We start from the raw sequence: 7,207 nt of genomic DNA, 5'->3' as shown, positions 1-7,207 counted from the left end.
ATGAACAATACACTGAAAAGAACTGCTACAAACTTCCAGTGTATCTTGATAAAGAGCTTTTTTTCTCACCTCCCAGGTAACCAGCTAATCTAAATGTTTCATAAGCGAACAGCCAACTCAATCTTTGTGCATCATCCATATTTACAAAATCAATATCTGTTTTTATCTTACTAAACAAATATTATATCCAATATAAATACTTTTCAGAAGAATATGGGTTTGACTTTATATTTTGAGGGTGATGCAGAGCCAATCTGTGTTAGTAAGTCATTTCATCAAGAAAAAGTGCTTTGCAAGATGTTCAGTTTTTTGGCATCGCTGAGGGGAAAAAACTGCACCGTATAGCGTTTGTTCATAAACACTTCACAGCCTGTAAAGTCATATTAGGCCCAGCCCTTTGCGCTTGTGTGCGTGTTTGCGTATATGTGGACTGTGTGTGTGTGTGATTGAGTGTGTTCATGTGTGATTGCAATGACACAAAATAAGCCCATGCAGGCGTCTCATTGTGTGTGAGGAAGAGTAGGCTTCGGCGTGGCTGGTGGCTCTTGCGGGCCTGTGTGTGTGTGTGTGTGTGTGTGTGTGTGTGTGTGTGCGCACAGCGTGTATTAACAGTGTGTGCACGCCTCATTATGTACCCAATGTGATGCCAGGCACTCCTCGTTTTGTGTATCAGGAGCAGTCTCTTGTCAACTGTGTTGTGACAAATTGCAATACAAAAGGGATCAGCAGTCCTCATATTGTGTCAGCACACCCTCTTGCAAATCATACTCCCCCCCCCCCCCCCTCTCTCTTTATCTCTCTCTCTCTCTCTCTATCGCCCATGTTCTCTCTCTCTTTATCAGAGGCGGCGTGATGTTTGTGGGTGCTGTAAATCAATAATGTAATTGCCTTTTTTTTTCTTCTTTTTTTTTAAACAAAACTCCCCCTCCGATAATATTTTAGCAATTTTTCCACACAGTGCAATATTTTGACAGTTTGACAAAGTTGGTCAGTGTTTGGATTCCCCCAGATATTTCTAACGAGGACGCTCCACATGGAAGTTGTCTATACATTTTCCCCCCTAAAAGCTACAGGAGAGTGAAAAATCTGACAAGCTAACGAAGCGAATAGCATCCTCTATATATCTAACCCTCAATCTAACTCTTGCTGAAAACACATGGAGGCTATGAACTTGCTGCAGATCTGGGGAAAAGGGGAAAAAAAAAAAAAAAAAAAAATTTCAATCAGGCAATATTACACGTACATAGACACTTCTATCCTCAAAAACCATAATTATCTTGAACGCTTTGAAGAGGGCGCATAATTAGCATTAGCTCCATGCCAGCTTCATGTGTCTTTTTGAATGATTCTGCGAGAGTTTATCGACGACACGGAACTAAAAAGAAAAAAGAAAAAATGGAACATAATTAAGCGAGGACACAGTGTAGTTACAGTCAGTTCTTATGTAACCGAATGAGATGCCCAGTAAGTAACCCCCCCCCCTCAGGGCAAATCTGGGTTTTGCTTTTCCCCCTCGCGCCATTTTGCATCCCCAACTGAATTCAACCCACCGCTCTATCGGGTTTTTTTTTTTAAAACAGCCACGGCGAAAGGTTACAGTCCTAGGCGGTAAATCGGCTCGTTCTAAACGTCTACTCGAAGACAGTGTTGCGGTATCAAAGGCGGCGAGAGAGTGAAATGAGCGGGAACCCGGTGCGCCGTCTTGGTTTATAGGACCTCTCAGCGGGCTTAATAGGATTTCCGCTAATTAATAGTCTGATGTTTGTTTGATGTTGCCGGGAACACTGTTGGTGGCAGTTTCATGATGCGTTCACAACCGGCAGCTATTAGCTACATCATTACGCTCCCCTCTTCTCCGTCTTGATCTCGCCCCCTGTCTCTCTGCGGACGGCTAAACGACACGGGGGGAAAAACCCTAAACTCGTCACTCTCCCTCTCTCTCGCTCCCACTCGTTTTGCTCCCCCGACTCGCTCTCCCTCTTCCCCCCGTCCCGACCGGATCATCGGCGGCTCGATTGCCGAAGTCGGCATGCGGCCCCCTCGCGAAGGTGCCTTTGACGCCCGAGCTGGCTGGGGGGGGAAGCGCATGCTGACTGGCGTTGTGTATCATTTCTTCAAAAGGCCCTTTGTTTGTAGTTCTTAATTTCCAAATCATTTCTGTGGCGCTGATGGCGGCGTGCATATTGAGGAGGGATCAATGTCGGATCAGATTAAGCCGAGAGGAGGAAGAGGAGGAGGAGGAGGAGGGGGGGAAAAAAAAGGCAAAGTGCAGCAAAGTAAAAAAAGAATCTGTAACTTTGAAAATAGCAGAGCGGCCGCAATTCGTTCGCAAGGTCTTACAAATAAATGTAATTTCGTTTATCTTACTGAATGAAGCATGAAGGACTTTACTCCCATTTTGCACTATTCTCTTTGGGGAGGTCCTTGAAATAACTTTGAGTCCACATCAAGCAACTGTTTTGCACAGCGGGTTATTTTGGTATCTGGGGTAACCCAGCCCACTACAAAACACAACAATATGTTCTTACTTGGCCTTATTGATGATGAGCAGCATGTTTGTTTATCACGGTAAAATGAATTCCTTGGTATACATGTTTTTTTTTTTAAACACTAATCCTCGGATCCACTAAGAGGAATGCAATCCATTACTAATAAATAGAACGGTCAGGTTTCATTCTGTTTGGCCAGATGCTATTTTTCTGTTGCCCTGTTTTCATCTAATTAAATAGACTAAACTCTAATATACTAAATGTACAAAGCTGTAAGAGTATTGGCCTTTTTAAGCATTGGAAAAAAAAGGATTTTTTTTAGGTCATTGTCAATATGATTGTTACTGCAAAGTGGTCAGGCATAGGCGTTCCAGGGCTCAATGCAATGCAGTAAACACAATGTTAATTTGGCACAGGAGGAGAAGAGAAGATGTGCTTTTGTCTATGGGGCTCAATGCTGCATGCAGTCAGAGGTGAAATTAGAGCTTTTCTGGCTCAGTCAGTCACATAGAGGGAGTCGTTTGATTCATCTCCTCCTCACCGACATGAAAACAAAAAGTCTGCACTGCAGTTCGGCAGTTCCGCGAGCGCACCTGGTTAGTAAATCAGCAGTTAGAATCCACAGTTTTGACGTGCAGAAAAGCATTAGTGCCGGCGCAGTGATCTGGGCCTAACTGCTGTAAAGTCATTACACAGTATCTGAGTAGAACAATGAGGGAATGAGAGATCGAGGATAGAGTTGAAAGATTGTCTGCGGCGCTGCTCGGAAATGCAAATACTCAGAACACCTGGGCGGCAAATGAGACAAATACTTCTTTATGTATACTTTTTTCTCTTTTTTTTTGTTCTCAGCTCGGTGATTTCAGAGAATTCCCGTGCGAATGCATTCCAGGAAACACAAGAGGTTGGCGGATAATTCATTGCAGTAATTAAATGAGGTCCCCGCATGATACCGGTCCCATGCGAGTTGCTCATATATGGGTTATAGGGGGGGTCTTTGGGGTCAAATAAATCAGTTCAAGTCAACAGCAGTGGTTTTTGCCCCAAAATTCTGAAACGCGAGGCATCGACCCCCCCCCCCCCCCCCCTATGATTCCCATTCATTAACAGAACTTTAATCATAGCATCCATACGCCCCATAGCATCGTGGGCTTTTTTTTATTTACTCCGGGGTCAGGGTTTCACCTTGCCGGATGGCCTGACTTTACAGAGAAGCCCCTTTGGCGGTTTCTTTGCAAAGCGCGGCGACATTGACCCCGACAATGATGTATGGGGGTCAGCGGCGAAAAATACAGTTACACGCTCGATACACAGTTACAGTTTTGGGAACACAAGAGATTTGGGAGCGCTGCTTGGTGTAGGAGAAGATAGGGCTGCAACTAACGATTCTTTTCATTGTCAATTATTATTTTCTCGATTAATCGATTAGTTGTTTGGTCTATAAAATGTCAGAAAATGGTGAAAAATGTGGATCAGTGTTTCCCAAAGCCCAAGATGACGTCCTCAAATGTCTTGTTTTGTCCACAAGCCAAAGATATTCAGTTTACTGTCATAGAGGAGTAAAGAAGCCAGAAAATATTCACATTTAAGAAGCTGGAATCAGAGAATTTTTCTTGAAAAATTCCTTAAACCGATTAATTGATTATCAAAATAGTTGCCAATTAATTTAATAGTTGTTAAAAGCAGTTAACAGCAGGGATAGAGACTCCGAAAGAGTCGATTCTCGATCCCATCATGTCGATTCTACTAATAAACAGAATTAGAGCCGACTCCTGTTGCAGTCTCGAAGAAACTGTTTAATTGAAACAAATGTGCAATTAATTCATTCATCAATTGGACAGTTGGTACAAAACTCATTGAGCTAACCAGACTTTATGGGACATTTGTACCATGTAATAAATTGTTTGTTTTTTTTGTACATTTTTTGTACAGTTGTGTGTTTATTTTCATTTGGAATTTGGAATCGACTTAGAATTGATTCCATCAATTCCATTACAAGGGGCCAGTTGCATAAAGCTAGTTTAAGACTAGTCTAAGCCTTAGACTGGTCTTAGATTCTCAGGTTGGACTAGGCTAATTAAGACTGAAGAATGAAGATCTGTTACTTAAATATTACGACTGACTTATTTTGAGGTAGGAATGTTAGCCACCTTGCCCCTGGCTAATCTTAAGAACTTCGTTGTTATGGCAACGAGTCGGCCTAACTGTCAGGGCGGGAAGTTTAAATACTGAAGCTGTTTCATACAAGATGCCAAATCTTTGGTTTTTGGAAAGAGCCTGAAGAATAGAGCGAGTCTTTAGAGACAGAAACAAACCATTAGAGATCTACAACAATCAAGAAGTAGTAGGAACAGGTAAATATAAGTGTCTATAGCAAGTTTGACTTAAGGTCATATTTAAGTCGAAGACCGGGTCTATCTTTATGCAACTGGCCCAAGGAGTTCGAGTCGGGTTCTAAAAAACGTGGAATCATCCATCCCTAGTAAACAGGTTCTCTCCAGATTGAGCACTAGAAAAATGTATTAAAAAACAAAGAAGGAAGAAACCTAAAAGCCATTATCTCACTCACCCAGCGAAGGCTTGTGTGAGCTAAAACTTAACATTCCAGAATGCATGTAAGTGCCGCTCTCACAGCCACAGAGTGCCACGGAGCCTCTTTGGCTTTCTGATAGCTATTGTTTTGCATGTCAAGACACCATCACCACCACACATTTCATTTTCTCGCAGTGTTTCTCGCGGCTTCGTGTCACCGCCTCGTATTCACGGCGGGTTGATATTCCCTGATTTGTAACGTTGGGCGGGCCTCGGGGGTGCCCGCCGGTGATGGATCCGAGACACCCCGGGGCGGTGATGGACAGACAGCGGGGTCTCGACTCCCCCCCCCCCCCCGCCTCTGACTGTGGCCCCTGCAGCTCCTGCCGTTCCTCTCCTCTGGGTTTTTTGCCGCGCTCCTTTTGCTCTCTCAGAGGGAAGGCTGACAGGCAGCTGTGCAGCGAGCCCCCCCGCTGCAAACAGCTATGGGTGAAATACACCTGCAGTCTTCCAGAACACACCTCATTCTCTCTCTGTGTGTGTGTGTGTGTGTGTGTGTGGGTTAGGCTATTCCAGTCATTGAGCGTCTCACTGAGAAGAGCTAAGGGTGAAATGAACCTGTAGTCTTCCATAACACACCTGATTCTTTTGGTGTGTGTGTGTGTGTGTTAGCCTATTCCACTCTTCCAGCATCTTACTGAGAAGAGGGTGGAATAAATCTGCAGACCGTGTGTTTCTATAGGTATGTGTGTGTGTATGTGTGTGTGTGTGTGTGTGTGTGTGTACCCTGCTCCAGCTTAGCCGGCGCCCCATCCATAACTGTCCATCAGCGGGCGAGCATGGCGAGGCAGCGTGTCGATCACAGCTAAGCTCTCCCTCGCTCGCTCTCTCTCTCTCTCTCCCTCTCTCTCCCTCTCTCTCTCTCTCCCTCTCTCCCTCCTCCGGCCCGGGCCCCAGCGGACGGAGGAGAAACACTAATGGCCGCTCGTTATAGAGAAACGCCGACATGAAACAGGCCCTAATGAGCTGTTTTTCTGTTTTGTGTTTTTCTCAAGGGGGTCATTGTTATTGGTGGGAAATTGATTGGCAGCAGGCCCCGGACCCATGGGGGGTGGGGGGGTCGGGGGGGGGGGGGGCTCTCCGCGATATTTCCAGGGCTGCAGCGAAGTTAGTGTTGCAGCGAAGGGCGGCTTTGTTTCGTTCGTTTGCGGCAGTGTGTGGGAGTGTGTGTGTGTGTGGGAGTGGGGGTTGTATGTGCGATAGAGAGAGAGAGACTCATCACACAACCCAAACTTCCAGTGTGTTCCCATGCAAAGTGTTACATCGTGTTAAGTCCCGCTTTTATTCTTTCGACTCGCGAGCTGCGCCAGGCGAGTTCACACTTTGGGTGCAGGTGGTGAAGAGCTTCAGCCTTTCGTTCTCACACGCCACTGTTTAAGAGACACTTTTGGATTTCACATATTTTACTGTTTTTTTTTTGTTTTTTTTCTCAGCAATTTAACACAGTTCCCTGTGGTTTTTAAAAAAAAAAAAACATTTGGGGAAGTGTGCAGCGAAAAAAAAAAAAAAACCCTCCTAAATCCAGCTTTTTATAGCGTGGGTTCCAGCCTGTGAGTAGTGTCTCCATTGTTTTCTGTGGGTGGACTTTATGCTAATGAGCCACTGCTCTGATTGGCCACCTCATTGGGGGGGCTGGGCTTTTGGCTCTGGCGAGAAAAGCTAGAAAACGACTCGTTGAATGGGAGCGGTTATTCACCTTGGTGTGGTCAAATGTTGTCGAGTCACATGAATTTTTAAATAAGGAAACTATAGGAAAACAGGAGAAGTGTTTTGTATTTCACATTTTCTATTAGATACAATGATAAAATGCTCACATATGGAAGGGCAAGGAAAAAATATGGGGCCTTTGAGTTTCGATTTGCGACAGAATTTAATTTTCGGACACATAGAGTGAATCTACAGCGCGTGGATTAGTGTGGATGGAGCGCTCCTGCCTGCTGCAGCCCCACTTTGTGATAAAGGCTGGTGACATGGGTGCATTTGTACATGAAAAGCTTGCCTAGTGCAGCTTTTTAAAGAAAAAAATACATCCAAACACATGTCCTATAGAGTCCACTACCTGCCCAGCGACGGTTGAAAGGTCTTCAATCTCCTCCCTGCGTAACTCTGTTTATTACCGGCTGTAT

This window comes from Centroberyx affinis, unplaced genomic scaffold (assembly GCF_046629955.1).
Source record: "Centroberyx affinis isolate AG114_WGS23_722 - 3 ecotype Tasmania unplaced genomic scaffold, CSIRO-AGI_Caff_v1 ptg005791l_1, whole genome shotgun sequence".
Taxonomy (NCBI): Eukaryota; Metazoa; Chordata; class Actinopteri; order Beryciformes; family Berycidae; genus Centroberyx; species Centroberyx affinis.
The sequence above is the reverse complement of the archived record's forward strand: the minus strand, read 5'-3'. Positions refer to the sequence as shown.